Source organism: Bos mutus, chromosome X, assembly GCF_027580195.1.
Source record: "Bos mutus isolate GX-2022 chromosome X, NWIPB_WYAK_1.1, whole genome shotgun sequence".
Taxonomy (NCBI): domain Eukaryota; kingdom Metazoa; phylum Chordata; class Mammalia; order Artiodactyla; family Bovidae; genus Bos; species Bos mutus.
The window spans coordinates 51,765,861-51,793,290 of NC_091646.1; positions in this window are offsets into that span (position 1 = coordinate 51,765,861).

Sequence of the window (27,430 nt, forward strand, 5' to 3'; positions counted from 1 at the left end):
TGGGTCATATGACAGTTCTATTTCCAGTTTTTTAAGGAGTCTCCACGGTGTTCTCCATAGTGGCTATACCAGTTTGCATTCCCACCAGCAGTGTAAGAGGGTTTCATTTTCTCCACATCCTCTCCAGCATTTATTGTTTGTAAACTTTTTGTTGGTAGCCATTCTGACAGGCATGACATGATACCTCATTGTGGTTTTGATTTCCGTTTCTCTAATAATGAATGATATTGAGCATATTTTCATGTGTTTATTAGTCCTCTGTATGTCTTCTTTGGAGAAATGTCTGTTTAGTTCTGCAGGCCACTTCTTGATTGCATTCGTTTTTCTGGTATTGAGCCACATGAGCTGCTTGTATATTTTAGAGATTAATAATTTGTTGGGTTTTTTTTTTTTTTGCTATAATTTTTTCCCATTCTGAAGACTGCCTTTTCACCTGCTTATCGTTTCCTTCATTGTGCAAAAGCTTTTAAGTTTAATAAGGCCCCATTTGTTTATTTTTATTTCCATTACTTTGGGAGGTGGATCATAGAGAATCTTGCTGTGATTTATGTCAGAGAGTGTTCTGGCTGTTTTCCTCTAGGAGTTTTATAGTATCTGGTGTTACATTTAGATCTTTAATCCATTTTGAGTTTATTTTTGTGTATGGTGTTAGAAAGTGTTTTAGTTTCATTCTTTTGCAGGTTGTTGACCAGTTTTCCCAGCACCACTTGTTAAAGAGATTGTCTTTTCTCCATTGTATATTTTTGCCTCCTTTGTCAAAGTTAAGTTGTCCATAGGTGCATGGATTTATCTCTGGGTTTTCTATTTTGTTCTATTGATCTATATTTCTGTCTTTGTGCCAGTACCATACTGTCTTGATGACTGTAGCTTTGTAGTAGAGCCTGAAGTCAGGAAGGTTGATTCCTCCAGTTCTATTTTTGTTTCTGAAGATTGCTTTGGCTATTCGAAGCCTTTTTTGTTGTTGTTGTTTCCATACAAATTGTGAAATTGTTCCAGTTCTGTGAAGAATACCACTGGTATCTTGATAGGGATTGCATTGAATCTATAGATTGCTTTTGGCATTACATTCATTTCATTATATTGATTCTTCCAATCCACAGACATGGTATATTTCTCTATTTGTGTCATCTTTGATTTCTTTCATCAGTGGTTTATCGTTTTCAATATATAGGTCTTTTGTTTCTTTAGGTAAATTTATTCCTAAGTATTTTATTCTTTTCATTGCAATGGTAAATGGGTTGTTTCCTTATTTTCTGTTTCTGTTTTTTTCATTGTTCGGGTATAGGAATGCAAGAGATATCTGTGTATTAATTTTATATCCTGCAACTTTACTATATTCATTGATTAATTCTAGTAATTCTCTCGTGGTATCCTTAGGGTTTTCTATATAGAGGATCATGTCATCTGCAAACAGTGAGAGTTTTACTTCTTCTTTTCCAATCTGCATTCCTTTTATTTCTTTTTCTTCTCTGATTGCTCTGGCTAGGGCTTCCAAAAGTATGTTGAATAGTAGTGGTGAGAGTGGGCACCCTTGTCTTGTTTCTGATTTTAGAGGAAATGCTTTCAATTTTTACCATTGAGGATAATGTTTGCTGTGATTTTGTCGTATGTGACTGTTATTATGTTGTCCTTGGGGTTTCTTTGACAATTCTGGGTCTTTTGTGGTTCCATATAAAGTTCAGGATTATTTGTTTTTGTTCTGTGAAAAGCATCATGGGTAATTTGACAGGGATTGTATTAAATCTGTACTGCTTTAGGTAGTATAGACATTTTAACAATATGAATTGTTCTAATCCAAGGTTGCTGGATATGTATTTCTTTGAATCATCTTCCATTTCATTTATGAATGCTTTATAGTTTTCAGCATATAGGTCTTTTACTTCCTTGGCTAAGTTTATGCCTAGTAATTTTTTGATATGATTTTAAATGGGATTTTTTTTTTTTACTTTCTCTTTGTGATATTTCATTGTTAGTATAAACATACACAGTAGATTCCTGTATATTAAGTATTAATAATAGTTTTCTTTGAAGACTTTAGGATTCTCTATATAAAGTAGCATGTCATCTACAATAATGAGTTTTACATCTTCCTTTCAAATTTGGATAACTCTTCTTTTCAGATTGCTGTGTCTAGAATTTCCAATACTATGTTGAATAGTATAGTATAGTGTTAGTTTCTCTGTCATGTCTGACTCTTTGCGATCCTATGGACTGTAGCCTTCCAGGGAATCCTCCAGGCAAGAATTTTGGTGTGGGTTATCATTCCCTTCTCCAGGGGATCTTCCTCATCCAGGAACTGAACCCCGGTCTCTTGCATTGCAGTCAGATTCTTTACCACCTGAGCCACTAGGGATAGAGGTGTTAAAAGTTGATACCATTGTCTTTTTCCTGAATTTAGTCGGAAGGTTTTCAGCTATTATATTTGCTGTGGGTTTGTCATAACTGACCTTTATTATGTTGAGGTGTGTTTCCGCTTACAGTCACATTGGTGAGGGTTTTTATTATGAATGAATGTTGAATTTTATCAAACACTTTTTCTGCATCTATAAGGACAACCCTATGGTTTTCTCTTTCCTTTTGTTAATGTGGTATACCACATTGATTGATTTGTGTATGTTGAATCATCCTTGTGAAACTAGGATGAATCCAACTTGATCACAGTGTATGATCCTTTTAAAATATTGTTGGATTCTGTTTGATAATATTTTTTAAAGATTTTTGCATCTATATTCATAAAGTGTATTAGCCTGTAATTTTGTGTGTGTGTGTATTGTCTTTTTAACGGGTTTTGGTATTGGGGTGATGTCCCTTCAAGAATGTTCCTGGGAACGTTCCCTCCTATTCAGTCTTTTGGAAGAGTTTAAGAAGAATGTATGTTAGTTCTTTGTATGTTTCGTAAAATTACCCAGTGAAGCCACCTGGTCCTGGACTTTTGTTTGCAAGAATTTTTAAAATTATAGATTCTATTTCACTTTTGGTCATCAGTCTGTTTAAATTACTGCTTCTTCTTAATTCAGTTTTGGCAGGCTGTATGTTTCTAGAAACTTTTCCATTTCTTCTAGGTTGTCCATTTTGTTGGTATAAGATCATGGCATCTGGTCCCATCACTTCATGGGAAATAGATGGGGAAACAGTGGAAACAGTGTCAGACTTTATTTTTTTGGGCTCCAAAATCACTGCAGATGGTGATTGCAGCCATGAAATTAAAAGACGCTTACTCCTTGGAAGGAAAGTTATGACCAACCTAGATAGCATATTCAAAAGCAGAGACAGTACTTTGCCAACAAAGCATTGCCAACAAAGCAACGGTTTTTCCAGTGGTCATGTATGGATGTGAGAGTTGGACTGTGAAGAAAGCTGAGCGCCGGAGAATTGATGCTTTTGAACTGTGGTGTTGGGGAAGACTCTTGAGAGTCCCTTGGACTGCAAGGAGATACAACCAGTCCATTCTAAAGGAGATCAGTCCTTGGTGTTCTTTGGAAGGACTGATGCTAAAGCTGAAACTCCAGTACTTTGGCCACCTCATGTGAAGAGTTGACTCATTGGAAAAGACTCTGATGCTGGGAGGGATTGGGGACAGGAGGAGAAGGGGACGACAGAGGATGTGATGGCTGGATGGCATCACCGACTCGATGGACATGAGTTTGAGTGAACTCCAGGAGTTGGTAATGGACAGGGAGGCCTGGTGTGCTATGATTCATGGGGTCGCAAAGAGTCGGACACGACTGAGTGACTTAACTGAACTGAACCATTTACAGTATTCTGGTGTGATTTTTTTTTTAATATTTCTGTGCTATAAGTTATTTCTCTTATTTCTTATTTTGTTTGAGTTCTCTTTCTTTTTTAAACATTTTTATTTCAAAGTATAGTCTCCAGGTTCAATGCACGATACTGGATGCTTGGGGCTAGTGCACTGGGATGACCCAGAGGGATGGTATGGGGAGGGAGGAGGGTTCAGGATGGGGAACACATGTATACCTGTGGTGGATTCATTTTGATATTTGGCAAAACAAATACAATTATGTAAAGTTTAAAAATAAAATAAAATTAAAAAAACAAAACAAAGTATAGTCTCATAGTAACTATAAACTTGAGTAATAAAGTCCCCCAACTTCCCCACGGTAACATCTTAACATCTGTAGCACAATGTCGAGACCAGCACACTGGCATTGGTGCAACATTGTTAACTAGGCTATAGGCCTTATTTGGTGTCAGTCATTTTTTATTGGAATTAGAATTTTGTGTTCGTTTCTGCTGTACAACATCATGAATCAGCCTTATGTATACATATATCCTCTCCCTTTTGAGCCTCCCTCCCACCTCACTCCCATTCCACCTATCTGGTTCATCACAGAGCACTGAGCAGAGTTTCCTGTGCTATACAGCAGGTTCCTGCTGTTTTGGTGAGCCTGGCTAGAGGTTTGTTGTTTTGTCTATTAAAAAAAAAAAAAAAGCTCTTGGTTTGATTGATCTTTTCTGTTATTTTTATCTATATTTTATTTGTTGATTACCTCTTGGATCTTCATTATCTCCTTCTAATTACTTTTTGTTTTGTTTGCTCTTCTTTTTCTAATTCCTTTAGGTGGTAGGTTAGGTTGTTTGCGATTTCTTGTTTCTTATTTCTTGAGGAAGGTCTATATCACTATTAACTTCCCTCCTAGAACTGCTTTTGTTGTATCCCACAGATTTTATGAGATTGTGTTTTCATTTTCATTTGTCCTGAAGTATTTTCTGATTTCTTCTTTGATTTCATCATTGGCCCATTGATTTTTTAGTAGCACGTAGTTTAGGCTCTACATGTTCATTCTTTTCCCATTTTTCCATTCCTAGTTGATTTCTAGTTTCATACCAATGTTGTCAGCAAAATGCTTGAAATAATTTTGATCGTCTTAAATTTTTTGAGGCTTGTTTTCTGACCTAACATGTCGTCTATCCTAGAGATCATTGCATTTGCACTTGAAAAGAATTTGTATTCTGGTTTGTTTGTTTGTTTTTGGATGTAGTGTCTTGTAGATGTTAAATTTCGACTGGTCTAATGTGTCGTTTAGGACCTGTGTTGCCTTATTGATTTTCTGTCTGAAAGATCTTTCCTGTGGTGTCAATTGGTGTTAAAATCTTATACTATTATTGTATTCCTGTCAGTTTCTCCCTTTATGTCTGTTACTATTTGTTTTATATATTTAGGTGCTCCTATATTGGGTGAATATTGGTTAAGGGGTATATCTTCTGTTGATCTGTTTGTCTTTATATTATGCCTTCTGTTGTCTTTCTTTACAGCCTATTTCAAAGTCTATTTTGTCTAATATGAATATTTCTACCCACTCTTTCTTGTCATTGCATTTGCATGAAATATATTTTTTCAACCCCTCATTTTCTATCTGTGTGTCTTTGACCCTGAAGTGAGTCTCTTGTAGGCAGCATTTTGTAGATTCTTCTTCTTCTTTTTTTTTTTAATCCAACCTTCCTGTATCTTTTGATCAGAGCATTTGTCTGTTGACATTTAAAGTTATTATGGATGGGTATGTACCTATTGCCATTTCCTAGTTTGTGTGTGTGATGTACCTATTGCCATTTTCCAGTTTGTTTTCATGTGTGGTTTGTCTTTGTTCATTTCTTCTATTTATTTTGTGTGTATGTGTGTGTGGTTTGATGATTTTCTTTGTAGTATGCTTGGGTTCCTTTCTTTTTTATTTTTGTGATCTTTTTTATTTTGTGTATGTTTTTGATTTGTGATTACCATGGAGTTCAAGAACATTGACCCATGACTATCCTTCCTGTAAACTGAGTCATACAAACTCAAACATTTAAAAAGATCTAAATTTTTATACTCCCCTCCCCCACATTTTATGATTTTGATGTCCAATTTTACATTTTTGTGCTTATCTTTTTACTGTTTATTGTAGTTATAATTACTTTTACAGCACTTTTATTGTTTTTAAATTTACATACTGGCTTATTTAACTGATCTTCAATCCTTTTATATATCTACCTTTCCTATTGTGATTTTCCCTTTCCTATAGAGTGTTGCTTCATTTTTAGAGAATACCATTCAATATAGAGAAGATTTTCATTTTTCTTTGTCTGAGAGATTCTTTATATCTTCTCCTTACTCTAAATGATAATCTTGCTAGGTAGGGTATCCTTGGTTTCAGGTTTTTCCATTTCAGGTCTTTGAATTTATCATGTCACTTCCTTTTGGCCTACAAAGTTTCTGTAAGGAAATCAACTGATAGCCTTATGGGGATTCCCTTTTAACTGACTCTTCGTTTTTCTCTTGTTGCCTTTAGAATCCTCTCTTTATCTTAAAATTTTGCTGTTTTAATTATAATATGTCTTGGTATGGCTCTGTTTTGGTTTATATTATTTAGGGCCCTCTATGTTTCCTGTACCTAAATATCTGTTTTCTTGTTTAGATTTGGGAAGCTTTCAGTTGTAATTTCTTCAAACACATTTTTTATCCCCTTCTCTCTCTTCCCCTTCCAGATCTCCTATTATGGATATATTGGCACATTTTATATTATCCCATAGCTCTCATATGTTGCTTTCATTTTTTTCATTTGTCTTTCTATCTGCTCTTTAGATTGGGTCATTTCCATTATTCCATATTCCAGATCACTTATTCATCTACAAGTCTCAGTTGTAGGAGGCAAAACAGAAACACAGGAACCTCATGTCTACATTGTTCCCTGGGTCCTGAGGTCCGTAGCTGGTGTGCTTTTTTTTTTTTTTTTCTCCTTTTCATCCTTCAGTATCTCCTTATGTTTGTTTTTCAATGTAATTTTCATGATTTTAGTTGTCCTTAGTGGAAGAAATAGGGAGAAGTATGTCTATCACATATTCCTGGAAGCAGAAGTCCCAAATTAGTTTCTGTAAATGTCAATTTTATGACCGTTTCTCTCCACAGCCTCATAAATAGCTAATCCCTGACTGGTTTTCTATGGTACAGAGAAGCAGAAAAAGAGAATTTCAAAACAAAAAGCCCTATCTGAGGGTTTGATACTGGGCACATGGTGGTTGATTAGAACTCAGTGAAAAATGTGGTTTGTCAGAAAATGGAGTACTAAAGAGATCTAGTGTTGTGATGGTCCACAGGGGAGGTAGCATGCTCTGAAGAAGATGTGTGCATGTGTAGACAAATAAGGCAGAAGGAAAGAACCTTGGATATGCTACTTTATTTTCTTTTTAATTCTTAAAGAATAGCAAATGAATCAAGAATAAGCTCAGTGTATGTTTAAGGAACAGATATGCATGTGCTACTTTCTCACACAAAATTTACTTACCTTATTTATAGTGTCTCTCTCCCCACAAGTATATAAGCTCCAAGAAGGTAGGATTTTTTGCCTGATTTGTTTACTAATATATCCCTGGAGCCTAGAATGGTGTCTCTCATGTACTGGCTCTCAGCAGATATTTGTTGAATGAATGTATGAGTGAATGAATAACTTGTAGTTGGGAGACCTAGATTCTGGTTCTGACTTTGCCACTAACTAGAGATCTTAACCAGGCCACATTCCTTTTTTTGGACTCAGTTTCTAAGTTTATGAAAGATGAAGATTACATTAAAAGATCATTTGAGTTCTTTTGTACTCTATTATTCAGTAGCTCTGTGAATATTTATATTTTTTCTATGATATTCATTCATCTATTTTCTCATTAATTCATTCATCATCCCCTCTTCATTCTTCCATCTATCCATCCAATATTTCTTGAAAACTTGTGTGATGAGGGCTTCAGGATATACAAGGATTTATGTCAGAGGTGAAGTAGGTAAGTAAATTATACAGAGTGTTACTATGGATAACTGTGGGGTATCATGCAATGTATAACTATAAATAACCTCTAAGCTAAGGGGCTAGACAGAGCTCTGTGCTGAAACTAGGTGAAAGCAGTGGGGTTGCAGAAGTGGGTAAAGCATTATCACTAGAAGGATCAATAGACATAAAAGCTCTGAGGCAGAAAAGAGCTTTACCTGTGTAAGGAAAAGAAAGAGCTGTTCATGGAGGAGTTTAGTGAGCTAAGAGCAGGGTGGGTATGAGATACAATTCAAGAAGCAGATAGTGTAAATCCTTAAAAGGATGTTAAGAGATCAACTATGTATTTATCTTGTCTTTTCTTTCAGCTCCTTGAGGAAGAATAGATGGAATGGTGAACAGAGGAGACCCCATTAATCTCCTCTTAGCTTCCCTCTCTACATTTATATTTCTTTCTTGGAGACATTTTATGGAATGAGCAAGTAGTAAATAACATTTTTAGATTAGAGTCAAGAAAGTAATAATCTAGTTAAAATTATTAGACTTGCTGTGAGACTGACTGCTGTGTAGGTCACTTCTCATAAGGCCATTTGGAAGAAACTCACTTCCCAGAAGAGCCCTTAGGCTCATCAAAGCCTACCAAAAATTTGCTCAAACATTTTAAAATAAATGTTATATACTTCCCAGAAGTGGCTATTAATCACATTTCACAGAAAAGTTTCTATTCAGATCATCTTTCCTCAGATTTTAAAAAAGTTTTCCTTTCTTGATTATAAGAAGAATACTAATGTAATAGTAGTTGTAATAATTAAAATTTATGGAGTGTTTACTAGTGTCAGGCACAGCAGTAATGACTTTCCATGCATTATTTCATTTATTATGTGCCAAGCACTATTCTAAGTGCTTTACATAACTCACTGAATCCTACCACAACCTAGAGTTAAGAACCATTATTATACCCATTTTACAGATGAAACTAAAATCTAGAGCAGTAAGTTTGCCATTCAAGGTCCCCCAGTTAGTAAGCGGGTAGTTAACAATTCAAATTTAGGCAGTCTAATTCCAGGGTTTGGCCGTTCAATTGTTTTGTTGTATAATGAGGTAAGGCAACATGAGCTGCCAGTGCCAAGATATTAAGGAATCAAAAACAGTAGAAGCCAACAGACACCAGAATCCAGTTAGTGAATTAGGAATTGGAGAGAAGGACAAGCTGAGATAGATATAGGGTTCAGTTACCCACTTGGGCACCAAAGTTGGTGGGGTGATCATGAGTCAAAAAGCAACAGGAACAAACCAGAAATTGGGGTGGGGACATCCTTTATGAGTCTATAAATAAACTTCTGATTGGCTTTGATGGTTGGAATGCATGTTCTCTTTGAAAGCCTGGTGTCTCCTCTCCCAGCAAACTACCCAACTTAAAGGTAGCCTTTTGCATTTTTCAGGAACAGCATGGAGAATCAAAAGTGGTAGAATAGAGGGAGTATACAAGGCAAAGGAAAGGAGAGGCATAATGAAGAAGGATCTCTTCAATTATTATTATTTGAGTGTCATCCCCTCTTTGTTAAATTCCTTGGTGGTTCAGGTGGTAAGAATCTACCTGCAATGCTGGTGACCTGGTTTTGATCCCTGGGTCGGGAAGATCCCCTGGAGGAGGGCATGACAACCCACTCCAGTATTCTTGCCTAGAGAATCCCATGGACAGAGGAGTCTGGCAGGCTACAGTCTGTGGGGTTGCAGAGAGTCAGATACAACTGAGCGACTGCTTCCAAAGTGGTGCATTTGGTAAAGAAACTGCCTGCCAATGCAGGAGACAGAAGAGGTGCAAGTTCAATCACTAGGTCAGGAAGATCCCCTGGAGAAGGGAATGGCAGCCCATTCCAGTATTCTTGCCTGGGAAATCCCAAGGACAAATGAGGCTGGCAGGCTACAGTCTATGGGGCCACAAGAGAGTTGGATGTGACTTAGAGACTAAACAGCACCTCTCTTTGTTGTACCATTGTACTATTTCTACTTTGTTGTAAAAACCACTTGCATGCAGTCCCAGATTCCTCAAAAGGAATTCTCTACTCATCTGCTTCCCACAAGCATCTTTAAGAGAGTAAGTGCCTTTCATCAGTGGTTAAAATGCACTCAAAACATGTCAAGGACCAGAGAAATACAAGTAATACACAGCAGGAAGGAGAGGAAACTGAAGAGCACCTAACCCATTGGGAACACAGTTAAGATCAGATGATAAGGCGAAAAAGAGCCTTTGAAAAATCAAATTAGGTTGAAACAAGAGCCTATAGGACAGCCTCATTGTGTGTGAGAAATGCATTCATTTTAGGACATTGATTTTGCGTTATCTATTCACTTTTTAAAGTGTGCGTTGACTTTTAAAACATTTTGAGGTAATTTTATTACATGAAGTTGTAGAAAATAACACAGCAATATCTTAAGTATGTTGTACCTAGGTTCTCCCAGTGATAACAGCTATATGTGACTATAGAACATATCACACTAAGAACTAATACTGCTACAACCCTGTTATCATATTCAGATTTCCCCAGTTTTATTGGTCATATGTGTGTATGTGTGTGTTTACTTCTATGCAGTGTTGTCATATGAGCAGATTTGTGTGACCACCATCACAGCCATGATAGAGAAACATTCAGTAACTACAGGGCCCTCTGTGTTGCCCTTTAAAAGCAAATTCACCTCCCTATAGCATTTCCTAAACCTGTCCTTAACCCCTAGCAATCACAAATTTATTCTCCATTTCTGTAATTTTATCATTTTTAAAAGTTATATAGATGAAATCATGCACTATGTTAATCTTTTGTGATCGCCTTTTCCCCCACTCATCATAATTTTCTGGCGATTCATCTAAGTAATTGCTTCTATCCATCAATGGTTTGTTCCTTTTTACTGCTGAATGGTTTTCCATGGTATAGATGTAATATGGTTTGATTAATTATTTACTGTTTGAGGACCTCTGTGATGAATCCAGTTTTTGGCAAATGTGAATAAAGCTGCTATTGCCATCTGTGTACATGTTTTTGTGTACACATGAAAGTTTTACTTCTCTGGGATAAATGCTCAAGAGTGCAACTGCTGGGGTCATATGGTAGTTGCATGTTTAATTTTTATATATATATATATATATATATTTATATATATATATATATATATATGGTTAATGTATGCCTGAAAATTGCTTAGAAATAATTTGTTATTAATTAACACTACAGGAGTAATACTCTTTCACTTTCATTCATTGTTTCATTTCATAATCTCATTTTCTTTTGTAGCCCAGTCAGTGGAAAGTCACCAAATAGTAGCATTTCTTTTTTTTCATATTTCTGAATGAATATAAATGCTCATATTGACTTTCTCTTTTAAGTGAAGGCCCTTCATTGTCTCCCTTTATTAGTCTTTTAGTGATGCTAATTCTCGGATGTAAATTTGTGTTAAAATTCCTGTGCCACAGAAGCTGTATGCACAGAGCTTACTTAGAGTAGAGTTGAGAATTATATATCTTGTTTTTTTTTTCTTTAATAGAAAATTATTTAATTAGTATACATGTGTTCCCCATCCTGAACCCCTCCCTCCCTCCTCCTCCCCACACCATCCCTCTGGGTCGTCCCAGTGCACCAGCCCCAAGCATCCAGCATCGTGCATTGAACCTGGACTGGCATCTCGTTTCATACATGACGTTTCACATGTTTCAATGCCATTCTCCCAAATCTTCCCACCCTCTCCCTCTCCCACAGAGTCCATAAGACTGTTCTATACATCAGTGTCTCTTTTGCTGTCTCGTATACAGGGTTATCATTACCATCTTTCTAAATTCCATATATATGCGTTAGTATACTGTATTGGTGTTTTTCCTTCTGGCTTACTTCACTCTGTATAATAGGCTCCAGTTTCATCCACCTCATTAGAACTGATTCAAATGTATTCTTTTTAATGGCTGAGTAATACTCCATTGTGTATATGTACCACAGCTTTCTTATCCATTCATCTGCTGATGGACATCTAGGTTGCTTCCATGTCCTGGCTATTATAAACAGTGCTGCGATGAACATTGGGGTACACGTGTCTCTTTCCCTTCTGGTTTCCTCAGTGTGTATGCCCAGCAGTGGGATTGCTGGATCATAAGGCAGTTCTATTTCCAGTTTTTAAGGAATCTCCACACTGTTCTCCATAGTGGCTGTACTAGTTTGCATTCCCACCAACAGTGTAAGAGGGTTCCCTTTTCTCCACACCCTCTCAGCATTTATTATTTGTAGACTTTTGGATCGCAGCCATTCTGACTGGTGTGAAATGGTACCTCATAGTGGTTTTGATTTGCATTTCTCTGATAATGAGTGATGTTGAGCATCTTTCATGTGTTTGTTAGCCATCTGTATGTCTTCTTTGGAGAAATGTCTATTTAGATCTTTGGCCCATTTTTTGATTGGGTCATTTATTTTTCTGGGAGTTGAGCTGTAGGAGTTGCTTGTATATTTTTGAGATTAGTTGTTTGTCGGTTGCTTCATTTTGCTATTATTTTCTCCCATTCTGAAGGCTGTCTTTTCACCTTGCTAATAGTTTCCTTTGATGTGCAGAAGCTTTTAAGTTTAATTAGGTCCCATTTATTTTTACTTTTATTTCCAATATTCTGGGAGGTGGATCATAGAGGATCCTGCTGTGATGTATGTCAGAGAGTGTTTTGCCTATGTTCTCCTCTAGGAGTTTTATAGTTTCTGGTCTTACTTTGAGATCTTTAATCCATTTTGAGTTTATTTTTGTATATGGTGTTAGAAAGTGTTCTAGTTTCATTCTTTTACAAGTGGTTGACCCGATTTCCCAGCACCACTTGTTAAAGAGATTGTCTTTAATCCATTGTATATTCTTGCCTCCTTTGTCAAAGATAAGGTGTCCATATGTGCGTGGATTTATCTCTGGGCTTTCTATTTTGTTCCATTGATCTATATTTCTGTCTTTGTGCCAGTACCATACTGTCTTGATAACTGTGGCTTTGTAGTAGAGCCTGAAGTCAGGTAGGTTGATTCCTCCAGTTCCATTTTTCTTTCTCAAGATCGCTTTGGCTATTCGAGGTTTTTTGTATTTCCACAAAATTGTGAAATTATTTGTTCTAGCTCTGTGAAGAATACTGTTGGTAGCTTGATAGGGATTGCATTGAATCTATAAATTGCTTTGGGTAGTATACTCATTTTCACTATATTGATTCTTCCAATCCATGAACATGGTATATTCTCCATCTATTAGTGTCCTCTTTGATTTCTTTCACCAGTGTTTTATAGTTTTCTATATATAGGTCTTTAGTTTCTTTAGGTAGATATATTCCTAAGTATTTTATTCTTTTCTTTGCAATGGTGAATGGAATTGTTTCCTTAATTTCTCTTTCTGTTTTCTCATTATTAGTGTATAGGAATGCAAGGGATTTCTGTGTGTTGATTTTATATCCTGCAACTTTACTATAATCATTGATTAGTTCTAGTAATTTTCTGGTGGAGTCTTTAGGGTTTTCTATGTAGAGGATCATGTTATCTGCAAATAGTGAGAGTTTTACTTCTTCTTTTACAATTTGGATTCCTTTATTTCTTTTTCTGCTCTGATTGCTGTGGCCAAAACTTCCAAAACTATGTTGAATAGTAATGGTGAAAGTGGGCACCTTGTCTTGTTCCTGACTTTAGAGGAAATGCTTTCAATTTTTCACCATTGAGGATAATGTTTGCTGTGGGTTTGTCATATATAGCTTTTTATTATGTTGAGGTATGTTCCTTCTATTCCTGCTTTCTGGAGAGTTTTATCATAAATGGGTGTTGAATTTTGTCAAAGGCTTTCTCTGCATCTATTGAGATAATCATATGGTTTTTGTTTTTCAATTTGTTAATGTGGTGTATTACATTGATTGATTTATGGATATTGAAGGATCCTTGCATCCCTGGGATAAAGCCCACTTGGTCATGGTGTATGATCTTTTTAATGTGTTGTTGGATTCTGATTGCTAGATTTTTGTTTAGGATTTTTGCATCTATGTTCATTAGTGATATTGGCCTGTAGTTTTCTTTTTTTGTGGGATCTTTGTCAGGTTTTGGTATTAGGGTGATGGTGGCCTCATAGAATGAGTTTGGAAGTTTACCTTCCTCTGCAATTTTCTGGAAGACTTTGAGCAGGATAGGTGTTAGCTCTTCTCTAAATTTTTGGTAGAATTCAGCTGTGAAGCCATCTGGACCTGGGCTTTTGTTTGCTGGAAGATTTTGATTACAGTTTCAATTTCCGTGCTTGAGATGGGTCTGTTAAGGTTTTCTATTTCTTCCTGGTCGAGTTTTGGAAAGTTGTAGTTTTCTAAGAATTTGTCCATTTCTTCCTCGTTGTCCATTTTATTGGCATATAATTGTTGATAATAGTCTCTTATGATCCTTTGTATTTCTGTGTTTGTCTGTTGTGATCTCTCCATTTTTCGTTTCTAATTTTATTGATTTGATTTTTCTCCCTTTGTTTCTTGATGAGTCTGGCTAATGGTTTGTCAATTTTATTTATCCTTTCAAAGAACCAGCTTTTGGCTTTGTTGATTTTTGCTATGGTCTCTTTTGTTTCTTTTGCATTTATTTCTGCTCTAATTTTTAAGATTTCTTTCCTTCTACTAACCTGGGGTTCTTCATTTCTTCCTTTTCTAGTTGCTTTAGGTGTAGAGTTAGGTTATTTATTTGACTTTTTCTTGTTTCTTGAGGTGTGCCTGTATTGCTATGAACTTTCCCCTTAGGACTGCTTTTACCGTGTCCCACAGGTTTTGGGTTGTTGTGTTTTCCTTTTCATTCGTTTCTATGCAAATTTTGATTTCTTTTTGATTTCTTCTGTGATTTGTTGGTTATTCAGCAGGGTGTTGTTCAGCCTCCATATGTTGGAATTTTAATAGTTTTTCTCCTGTAATTGAGATCTAATCTTACTGCATTTTGGTCAGAAAAAGATGCTTGGAATGATTTCTATTTTTTTGAATTTACCAAGGCTAGCTTTATGGCCCAGGATGTGATCTATCCTGGAGAAGGTTCCATGTGCGCTTGAGAAAAAGGTGAAATTCATTGTTTTGGGATGAAATGTCCTATAAATATCAATTAGGTCTAACTGGTCTATTGTATCGTTTAAAGTTTGTGTTTCCTTGTTAATTTTCTGTTTAGTTGATCTATCCATAGGTGTGAGTGGGGTATTAAAGTCTCCCACTATTATTGTGTTATTGTTAATTTCTCCTTTCATACTTGTTAGCATTTGTCTTACATACTGTGGTGCTCCGTGTTGTGTGCATATATATTTATAATTGTTATATCTTCTTCTTGGATTGATCCTTTGATCATTATGTAGTGACCTTCTTTGTCTCTTTTCACAGCCTTTGTTTTAAAGTCTATTTTATCTGATATGAGTATTGCTACTCCTGCTTTCTTTTGGTCCCTATTTGCATGGAAAATCTTTTTCCAGCCCTTCACTTTCAGTCTGTATGTGTCCCTGTTTTGAGGTGGGTCTCCTGTAGACAACATATGTAGGGTCTTGTTTTTGTATCCATTCAGCCAGTCTTTGTCTTTTGGTTGGGGCATTCAACCCATTTACGTTTAAAATAATTACTGATAAGTATGATCCCGTTGCCATTTACTTTATTGTTTGGGGTTCAATTTATACACCATTTTTGTGTTTCCTGTCTAGAGAATATCCTTTAGTATTTGTTGGAGAGCTGGTTTGGTGGTGCAGAATTCTCTCAGCTTTTGCTTGTCTGAGAAGCTTTTGATTTCTCCTTCATACTTGAATGAAATCCTTGCTGGGTACAATAATCTGGGCTGTAGGTTATTTTCTTTCATCATTTTAAGTATGTCTTGCCATTCCCTCCTGGCTTGAAGAGTTTCTATTGAAAGATCAGCTGTTATCCTTATGGGAATTCCTTGTGTGTTATTTGTTGTTTTTCCCTTGCTGCTTTTAATATTTGTTCTCTGTGTTTGATCTTTGTTAATTTGATTAATATGTGTCTTGGGGTGTTTCTCTTGGGTTTATCCTGTTTGGGATTCTCTGGGTTTCTTGGACTTGGGTGATTATTTCCTTCCCAGTTTAGGAAGTTTTCAACTATTATCTCCTCAAGTATTTTCTCATGGTCTTTCTTTTTGTCTTCTTCTTCTGGAACCCCTATGATTCAATGTTGTAGCGTTTAATATTGTCCTGGAGGTCTCTGAGATTGTCCTCATTTCTTTTAATTCATTTTTCTTTTATTTTCTCTGATTCATTTATTTCTACCATTCTATCTTCTAATTCACTAATCCTATCTTCTGCCTCTGTTATTCTACTATTTGTTGCCTCCAGAGTGTTTTTAATTTCATTTATTGCATTATTCATTATATATTGACTCTTTTTATTTCTTCTAGGTCCTTGTTAAACCTTTCTTGCATCTTCTCAATCCTTGTCTCAAGCTATTTATCTGTGATTCCATTTTAATTTCAAGATTTTGGATCAATTTCACTATCATTATTCGAATTCTTTATCAGGTAGATTCCCTATCTCTTCCTCTTTTGTTTGGTTTGGTTTTTGGCATTTATCCTGTTCCTTTATCTGCTGGCTATTCCTCTGTCTCTTCATCTTGTTTAAATTGCTGAGTTTGGGGTTTCCTTTCTGTATTCTGGCAGTTTGTGGAGTTCTCTTTATTGTGGCTTTTCCTCGCTGTGTCTGGGTTTGTACAGGTGGCTTGTCAAGGTTTCCTGGTTAGGAAGCTTGTGTCGGTGTTCTGATGGGTGGAGCTGTATTTCTTCTCTTTGTTCAGTCGCTGTGTGGGGAGGGAGGAGGGATGCTGCAAACAAATAACACTGGCGTCGCCAGCAGTGCCTCAGCCACACTGGGTCTGCCTCAGCCACACTGGGTCTGCCCCGCCAGCCACGCGCATGTAGCCTCCCTGCCCACACTGCTCGGGCTCTAGGTTGTTCCGCTGGGAACAATCCGAGGCTGGCCCTGGGTTGCATGTACCTCCCAGGTCCAAGCCGCTCAGGTTCAGGCACTCGGGTAGTCCTCAGAGGCGCAGACTCAGTTGGGCCTGAGTTTTGTGCTCTTCCCAGGTCCGAGCAGCTCAAGTGATGAGGTGTTTGGCGAGCACCAATGCTGCGACTTATCGCCTCCCAGCCACTCGGTTATCTGGGTGTAAACCGCGCACCTTCTCAGGCAGATGTTAACCGCCCAGACCCCAAGAAGTTTTAGTTAGCAAAGAAGCCTGCTTACAGTTTTATAGATAATGTCTCTCTGGGGCTGCGATTGCCCCCTTCCGGCTCTGGCTGCCTGTCACCGGAGGGGGGAAGGTCTGCAGCCGCAATCTCTGTTCAGTCCTTTGTTCCGTCGTGGGCCTGGCGGTCTTAGGTTAGGGATGGCTTTTTCGCGGGTAGATATCCCACAGTCTGGTTTGCTAGCCCAAATTATTTCGCTCAGATAGTGCTCAGGGTATTCAGGCCAGATTCTTACTCTAAAGCGATGCAGCCCGGCTGCGCCTCCTCCTGCCCAGCCCCCCGCTTGCTAATGGCGCGTGCAGGCGCCTGCGCTGCTTCTCCGCTGGGGGAGTTACCGTAGGACTCGCAATCTTCGAGTTTTAATTGTTTATTTATTTTTTTCTTCCTGTTATGTTGCCCTCTGTGCTTCCAAAGCTCGGCACAGATTCGGCAGTGAGAAGGTTTCCTGGTGTTTGGAAACTTCTCTCTTTTTAAGACTCCCTTAATGCATGTTTAATTTTATACAAAAACAAAAACTGCTCAACTTTTCTCCAGAGTGGCTGTAGCATTTACATTCCCAGTGATAATATGTGAATGATCTTATTCTTCTGCATACTTTCCATCATTTGGTGTTGTCACTATTTTTCATTTTAGCATTTCTAGTAAGTGTGTAGTAATATATCACTGTGGTTTTAATTTTCATCTCTCTAGATGGTTAATGTTGCTGAATATAAGTATATCTCAGATATACTGCAGGTTTGGTTCCAGACCAATATAATAAAGCAAATATGAAAATGAAGTGAGCCACATGATTTTTTGGTTTCCCAATGCATATAAAAGTTATATTTGCTGTATTGTAGTCTATTGAATGTGCAACAGCATTATGTCTAAAACAATATACATACCCAAAAAGACTTTATTGCTATAAATTGGTAACGGTCATGCCTGCCTTCAATAGTCATAGTGCTTTTTCTGGTGGAAGGTCTTGCCTCTATATTGATAGCTGCTGACTGATCAGGATGGCGGTTGCTGAAGGGTGGGGTGGCTGCGGCCACCCATATTTTATTTGTCTTAAGACAACGGTAAAGATTTCCATATTGATTGACTCTTCTTTTCATGAATGATTTCTCTGTAGTATGCAATACTGTTTACTAACATGTTACCCACAGTAGTACTTCTTTCAAAATTAGAGTCAGTCCTTTCAAACTCTGCTGCTACTTTTGCCAACTTAGTTTATGTAATATTCTAAATCTATTGTTGTCATTTCAACAGTCTTCACAATATCTTCTCTAAGAGTAGATTCTATCTCAAGAAACCACTTTCTTTGCTCATCCATAAGAAGCAACTCCTCACCCATTGAAGTTTTATCATAAAATTGCAGCTGTTCAATCAGATCTTCAGGCTGCCCTTCTAATTCTAGTTCTCTTGCTATTTCTACTACATCTGCAATGACTTCCTCCACCAAAGTCTTGAACCCCTCAAAATCATCCATGAGGGTTGGAATCAACTTCTTCCAAATGCCTGTTAATGTTGATATTTTGTCCTCTTCCCATGAATCACCAAATTCTTAATGGCATCTGGAATGGTGAGTCCTTTTCAGAAAATTTTAATTTGCTTTGCCTAGAGGCCTCAGAGGAATCACTATCTATGGCAGCTATGACCTTATGAAATGCATTTCTTAAATAACAAGACTTGAAAGTTGAAATGACCCCTTGATCCGTGGGGTACAGAATGGATGCTGTGTTGGCAGGCTGCAAAACAATATTAATCTCATTGAACATCTCCATCAGAGATCTTGGGTAACCTGAGCATTATCAATAGCAGTAATATTTTGAAAGGAATCTTTTTGTTCTGAGTAGTATGTCTCAGCAGTGGGGTTAAAATATTTGATAAATTGTGTTATAAACAGATGTGCTCTCATCCAGGCTTTGTTGTTCCATTTCTGTGTTCCATGGGCAGAGTAGATTTAGCATAATTTTTGAGAGCCCTAGGATTTTCAGAGTGGTGAATGAGCATTGGCTTTTCAACTTTAAGTCCCCATCTGCATTAACACCTAACATGCCTATCCTTTGAAGCTTTGAAGCCAGGCATTGACTTCTCTCAACTATGAAAATCTAGGTAGCATCCTCTTCCAATACTAGACTGTTTCATCTACATGAAAAACCTGTTGTTTATTGTAGCCATGTTCATAAATTTTTTTTAGCTAAGTCTTCTGGATAAACGTACTACAGCTTCTACATCAGCACTTGCTGCTTCACCTTGAACTTTTATGTTATGGAAACACCTTTCCTCAAACCTCATGAATCAACTTCTGCTAGCTACAAACTTTTCTTCTGCAGCTTCCTCACCTCTTTCAGCCTTCATAGATTTGACGAGAGTTAGTGACATTAAGGGGCTTCCTATGTGGCTCAGTGGTAGAGAATCTGCCTGCTAATGCAGGATATGCAGCAGACATGGATTTGATCCCTGGGTTGGGAAGATCCCCTGAGAGAAGGAAATGACAACCCACCCCAGTATTCTTGCTTGGAAAATTGCATGGGCAGAGGAACCTGGCAGGCTGCAGTCCATGCAGTCTCAAAGAGTTGGACGTGACTGAGCACAATAACAACAAACCTTTATATCAGGTAGAATGATTTCTCCTACTTTACACTTCTTTGTCAAGGTTGTTTTAGCCATACTAGGGCTTATGCCTTTCCATAGTAATTTTAGAATAACCTTATCTATGTCTCAGATAAACTTGCTGTGATTTTGATAAGAATTGCTTAACTCCAAGTTAATTTGGGGAAAATCTTTACTATGTTGAGTCTTCTAATCCATGAACATGGTATCTTTCCATTTAGTAGATTTTCTTTGAGTTTTCATCAGTGTTTTGTAAATTTTTGTATGCAAATCAAATACATATATTTTATTTATTTTTTTGTTAAGAATGCTTTTATTTTTATTTATTTTATTTATTTATTTATTTTTTACTTTACAATATTGTATTGGTTTTGCCATACATCAACATGAATTTTAAAGTGTATACCTTAGTAATTCATTTTCACTGGAGCAATGGTAAATGGCATTGTGTTTTAATTTTAGTTTCTATATTTTCATTGTTAGTATAGAAAACGTGATGGACTTTTCTATACTGCTCTTGTATTCAACAAACTTGCTGATATTTATTTACTTTTATTCTTCCCATAGTTGAACCTGGTTTCCAAGATTGCTACTACTTAGGAGGGAGAGGGATTGCTTCAGACAGATGCACTTACAGCACTACAATATAAAAGCTGACATGAGGGGAGGAGGGATACAATTTAATTACGTGGCTATAAGGACTCCCAAAATACAGGGATATAAGGGCCCTTTGGCAAAGGTGTATACAAATTACACTCCCTCAAAACACACTTGTGAAACTGAGTTCTTGATGACCTAAGTGGTCCTTAAGAGGCTGTATATGACCTAAAAGATCATAAAATGTTGTTTTTAATATATAATAGTTAAGGAAAAATGTTGAAATTATAGAAATGTATTTTACTTTAAAAAATAAAACATATGAGATAATTTCCAAAAGATGTTTTACAAAATAAAGCTCAAATCACATTCTAGGTTCTTTAATAGAGATAAATGCAATGGTTTACTAACTTCTAGTGGAATTATTTTTTTCTCCAAGCGACTTCATCCCAAAAGTCATATCCCATAGGTGTTCCTTGACCCTCATCTTATCTAAATAGTTCCTTCATCCACCACTAGTCAACCTATCCCATCACCCTGCTTAATTTTCTTCTTTGTAGCAATGAGTATCTGAAAGCATTTGACTGTATTTTCAGTTCAGTTCAGTCGCTCAGTCACGTCCAACTCTTTGTAACCCCATGGACTATAGCAAGCCAGGCTTCCCTGTCCATCACCAACTCGTGGAGCTTACTCAAACTCATTTACATCAAGTCAGTGATGCCATCCAACCATCTCATCCTCTGTCATCCCCTTCTCCTGCCTTCAGTCTTTCCCAGAATCAGGGTCTTTTCCAGTGAGTCAGTTCTTTGCATCAGGTGGCCAAAGTATTGGAGTTTCAGCTTTAGCATCAGTCCTTCCAATGAACACTCAGGGCTGATTTCCTTTAGGATTGAGTGGTTTGACCTCCTTGCTGTCCAAAGGACTCTCAGGAGTCTTCTCCAACACCACAGTTCAAAAGCATCAATATGGCGCTCAGCTTTCTTTATGGTCCAACTGTCACATCCCTACATGACTACTGGAAACCATAGCTTTGACTAGATGAACATTTGTTGGCAGAGTAACGTCTCTGCTTTTTAATATGTTGTCTAGGTTTCTCAGGAGGTGGATAAGGTGGTCTGGTATTCCTATCTCTTTAAGAATTTTCCACAGTTTATTGTGAGCCACACAGTCAAAGGCTTTAGCGTAGTCAATGAAGCAGAAGTAGATGTTTTCTGGAATTCTCTTGCTTTTTCTGTGATCCAATGGATGTTGGCAATTTGATCTCTGGTTCCTCTGCCTTTTCTAAATCCAGTTTGAACATCTGAAAGTTCTCAGTTCTCATACTGTTGAAGCCTAGCTTGGAGAATTTTGAGCATTTCTTTGCTAGTGTGTGAGATGAGTGCAATTATGCAATAGTTTGAATATGACTGTATTTTTGACTGAAAAATTCGCTTCCAAAATGGATATGATATAATGGATGGCAAACTTAAACACATAGTTTTGAATGGGGAACTTTTGTTGACCTCCAATTTAACTAATTGGAGACTACATCCATGGTCATGACCAATCATGTCTGAACTGATTGCAGCAAAGGCTTGTAAAGGTAATATATATTTTTACCAGTAGCATCACTTTTTCAAATGAAATTGTCTGTAGAACCCCAATGAATCAAAGAGATAAAAATAGAATCACCTGGTAAAGCAGAGGAAGAATTGATGCTTTTGAACTGTGGTGTTGGAGAAGAGTCTTGAGAGTCCCTTGGACAGCAAGATCCAACCAGTTCATCCTAAATGAAATCAGTCCTGAATATTCAATGGAAGGAGTGATGTTGAAGCTGAAACTCCAATACTTTAGCCACCTGATGCGAAGAACTGACTCATTGGAAAAGACCCTGATTCTGGGAAAGATTGAAAGCAGGAGGAGAAGGGGACGACAGAGGATGAGATGGTTGGTTGGCATCACAGACTCAATGGAACTGAGTTTGAGTAAGCTCTGGGAGTTGGTGATGGACAGGGAATCCTGGTGTGCTGCAGGCCATGGGGTCACAAAGAGTCGGACATGACTGAGCGACTGAACTGAACTGAACTGACTGAGGTTGGTATGCTGAGCCTGCTCAGTTGGTCTTTAACCCTGAAGCTTCTATAGAGGGCCCTAACCCCCACCATGTGATCCTGTGGCTCTACACCATGAATGGCTTGAAACATTGGTTTAGACATTTAATAGAGTACAATATAAGGTAACAAGACTAAGCCCTATTCCTCTAGCTTAAGGTCATTGTAAGTATATATTTAGCAGTATTAATGGAAACCAGAGACCCTGTTCAAATTGACGCTATTCAGTTCATGGCCAGAGAATATGTCCTATTTAGCAGATATTAGGCCAGGACATGGTTCAGTTTGCTAGGATCAGGGACTTGTGGCACTGAAGTCAAAGATTAAATCTGAGCACCCAGTGCAATGCTGGGGAAATTACCCTTAAGATTAATGGATGATTCCAAACTGCTAGTAGTTGAAGAGGAGTTCAGCTGAGATCACTGAATAATTGTTTGCATAGAAAAAATGTTCATGTTTCTATTGTTTCTTTATAAGTCATTGGTATTGTTACAAACTGTGACATTCTGTAGTGTTGGGAAATAAAACCTTGTGGGAGTGGACAGCTCAGGAGACATGCTTGATCTGAGAGTCCTTACCATCAGTAATCAAACCCAGATACTGTTTTGCCTGCAGGATCATTTCCTTATAATAGTGAGTGGTTCTGTGACCAACAGGTAACTTGGCAAGAGTTTATCAGTATTCTTTTGGTAATCAATTCAAAAAATAAGATCACTTCACTAAGATTATTTCCAGGAACTAGAATGATATCAATAGCAAAGGCCATTTGGAGAGAATGAAAATGTCAATATAGCTATCATCTATCTATGGTCCAATTAAGCTGGCACTTTAATCAAAAGAGAAAGTCAATTTCAATATCTGTCTTACTAGATAAAGACAGCTGCTTTTTTAAAAGCAGTTTTAAGCTGCTCAAAACCAGTTTAAATTATCAGAGATCCTGGGTGTGTATGTGGAGACAACCAAAGAAGACCCATAGATACTCTGTCCCATTTTAGGCCAGAAACTGACCTAAAGAGCACAGTTTAACTGCCTTTCTCCTTGGGAGAAAGGATAATTTTTTAGCCTCTCTCAAAACCTTCCAGGTCTTACATATATCCAAGCCTCAATGTGATGTGACAGACTGAGGACTGTACTGTGGTTTATCTAGGTCCTAAATCCTTTTGTTATCAATTCACAGGACACTTTTCTTGGGTTCCTAGTGATGACCTGGGTGGTTTAGATGGTAAAAAATCTGCCCGCAATGCGGGACACCCAGGTTTGATCCTTGGTTTGGGAAGATCCCCTGGAGAAGGGAATGGAAACCCACTCCAGTATTCTTGCCTGGAAAGTCCCATGGACAGAGGAGGTTGTCAGGCTGCAGTCCATGGGGTCACAAAGAGTCGGACTTGCTTGAGTGACTAACACTTTCACTTTCAATGATGACAACATAAACTTTAAGATTGGTACATCAATCAATTTTCCATAAACAGGATTGAGTTAGAAATAGGATCAACCTGTTTATCAAAATGCACCTAAAGAATGAAGGTTCAATGTAACTGTGTTACCTTTCCCACCACTCCTACCATCATACACAGATGTCCAGGAGGAGGGACAGAAGTGTGGCCAGCCAGTGCTGCTGTCATCTAGGTGTCCTGGCAAGCTTGAGAACGGGGCTCCCAGTGTCTTCAGAAAAGTAGATCACAACTGAACTTGAACTTTCAGCTCTTTTTTTAGATTTCTATTTCTGAAATAAGTTTCTGCCAACAGGTTATTAAACCTTATGATTTCATTCTAATCAAAATTCTTGGTTTTGTTTTTTTCCCCCAAATAACTGTTGTGCTAAGTCGCATGGTCATATCCAACTCTTTTGTGACCCCACGGACTGTAGCCCACCAGGCTCTTCTGTCCATGGGATTTCCCAGGCAAGAATACTGGGGTGGATTGTCATGCCCCCCTCCAGAAATCTTCAGAGAGTTGTTCTTCCAGGGATTGAACCCAATTCCTGCATTGGCAGGCAGATTCTTCACCACTGAGCCACCTAGGAAGCCCAATAACAACTTCACTGATACACAATTCACACACCATAAAATTTGCCCCTTTAAATCATACAATTCAGTGATTTTAATACATGCACAGAGTTGTGCAACCATCACCACTATCTAATTTCAGAACATTTTCACCTCCTCTAAAAGAAACCCCACACTTGTTCACAGTGACTCCCCTTCCCCCAGCCCCAACTACTTCTGTTTCTATAGATTTGCCTACTCTATAAATTCTTATTTTGTGAACTGCATTATATTTTCCAAAGATGTTTTCCTAGATGTTAGAATAATATCCAGTTTTCTTTCAAAGCTTGCATAGAATAAGTAGATTCTTAGAGTTTGTTTCACTGTAGAAAGAACCCAATCATGATTGTTTCATGCTATTATTTTTTTACCTAGCCCTCTTCAATTTACCTACTGCTTGTCTTATCTGAGAGGCATTATAGGTGGCTAAGAGACTGGTATTTGGAGACCTGTGTTTTCATCTCCGCTCTGTAAGTTATGAGCTCTGAGTTAGTGGGGCAAGTTATTTACTTCTCTGTACCTCAGTTTCCCCTTGTATAAAATGAGAGTAGTAGTAGTACTTGTGTTGTATCAGTTCAGTTCAGTCACTTAGTCGTGTCCGACTCTTTGTGACCCCATGAACTGCAGCACTCCAGGCTTCCCTTGAATGAAAAAACAAGGCATAGTGCCTGACTTATATAAAGTGCTTTCTTAATGATAGCTTTTATTATATATAAGTTACAGAATATGACCTAAGTTGGATTGTTACAAACATCCAGTCTTGACAGATTCTGAATGAGTTAATTCAGCCGTAACAATAACATTGAAGATATTGACATACAGAGCTAATATTTTAGTTTCTTGTACATTACTATGTCATTATTATCTCTTATCCCAAATTCACATAAATAACTTTCCTAAAGATCTGAAATCCCTGTATTTTTCTTCCCAAATTCATGTAAGTTCTCCTAAGCCACAAAGAGCAACACAAATCAGTGATCTAGCCAGTTGATTTGCATTCACTAAAGTCTTAATTGACATTTTCAAATGGGTTTCAGGGTATCACATCCAAGAAGAAAAAAGCCTCTTGGATGCATGTCTTAGGTTTTTCAGCTCATGGGAGAATTTGAGAAAACATTTTAGATTTTAGCTTGGGTTTCACCAAGTCCTAGAGAACATCAAGTTTTCCCTGAAAGAGAGCTATTTTGCCTTGAGAACTGTCTTCACTGTGTCATGGGATACGTATTCACTTTTCATCATTAGAATCCAGTAATAGGAATGGCAAGGACATAAGGAAGCTATTTCTTCAAAACAGTTGGTTTATGTATTCTCAAACTCTCTGTAAAAAAAGAATAGGAAGGCCTTGGAGACGAGACTTCACCCCCTTCAGAAAATGACACCACATGGAATGCTGAATACATCTTTCTCTCTGCATGAGATGATATTAGTGGCCTAGAAATAGAACTTGGTAAAATGAAGCTCACAGTCATAAATAGACAACTGAAGGTTTGGAAGTGCAGGGAGGGGATTTAATCAGGAAAGCGTTCTTTTAATTTTAACAGTTTTTCATAGCAAAGCCACCAAGGAGCTTAGAAAGAGGACTAATTAAAACAGAGGGACAGAGGGTAAAATGATGATTCTTATACCAAGGATGCTGCAATGCAAGAAAAATGCATCGGCATATTTCCTTCACAAGAAAATCGTGGACCTGCTTATGTGAACCACATCCCAGGTCAACTGTACATGGTAGCACGCTTTGTTAGAATGTGTATTCCAATTAGAATGGTGCTGCCTAGAATTGGACCATGAGGGTGGCAAGCAGAGGAAGACAGCATTTAATAGACTGTCTGAGGAGCTGTGCCTGCTGTTAATTTGGCCGCTTTGAAATGGCACATGGATCTGGGTTTATTGTGAACTTTGCAGATAACTGAAGAAGAGTATTGGCCAAAATTTGGCGCTGGCAGCCTGCAAAATTCAGCAGCCTCATTTAGTAGTTAAGAGCAAAGGCTCTCGAAGTAAATCTGCCTGGGTTTTACTTTCTCTGTTCTTCTTTGCTTACCTCCCTCCTGTAAGTGTTTAGTAAGTGCTAAGTAACATATATGCACCATGCTAGGCAGAGATACAATGTGGAGCAATACTAAATATGGCTCTTGTCCCTTTAAAGTTTCACATCTAGTTAGGGAATGAACAGCAACAAAAATACTTACAAATTGTAGGAATTACTCTGGAAGAAACATACAAGGTTGGGTGATGTGGTGAACAGGGAGTGTATAATCAGGCAGTGTGGTAGATTTTACTGTCTAAATTGTGTCAATTTGCCCTTTCTTAACCTAAAATTTATCTCATCTATAAACTAGGCATAACAATGGTTTTGTTGTTGTATATTCACTCAGTCATGTCCAACTTTTGCAACCCCACGGACTGTATGTAGCCTGCTAGTCTCCTCTGTCCATGGAATTCACCAGGCAAGAATACTGGAGTGGATTGCCATTTCCTTCTCCAGGGGATTGTCCTGACCCAGGGATCAAACCCATGTCTCCTGCACTGGCAGGTGGATTCTTCACTGCAGAGCCACAGAGGAAGCCCAGGGATAACAGTAGAACTTTCTTTATGGGGTTTTTGTGAACATTAAAAGAAGTAATATGTGGTCCATGCTTAAGGTCACTTCTTGGCCATAACAACCATTGTTATGGTTGTTCTATTATAAACAAGGGCTAGTGACACCAAACCGTCTCTTCTCCAAACCAACATCCAAAGTCCTTTGGTCATTCTTCCCATAAAATATTTTCATGGTCTCTTGCTGTTTTGGTTCTTTTTTCCAGACATTGAGACTGGCGTTTTCAATAATCTCATAAACTAGCACTGGGAGAGTACTCAACTGAGGTTCTGAGAGATGGTTGCTAGTGGAAAAGTTGAAGTGCAAGCATATTGGCAAGGCACAGGAGAGGGGCTAAGGCAGAATAGGTAGCAATATATTAGGTGTTCAGTATTTCCACTAATCTTCTTCAGTGTCCCTCATTTGATCAGTGGACATTTTCCTTCTCAAGTTCAATCGAGATTATCTCTCCCTACTGGAATCTGTTTACATAGGAGCTGCTACATTTAATTACAGTGATGTATAACCCAGGTGGTGCAGC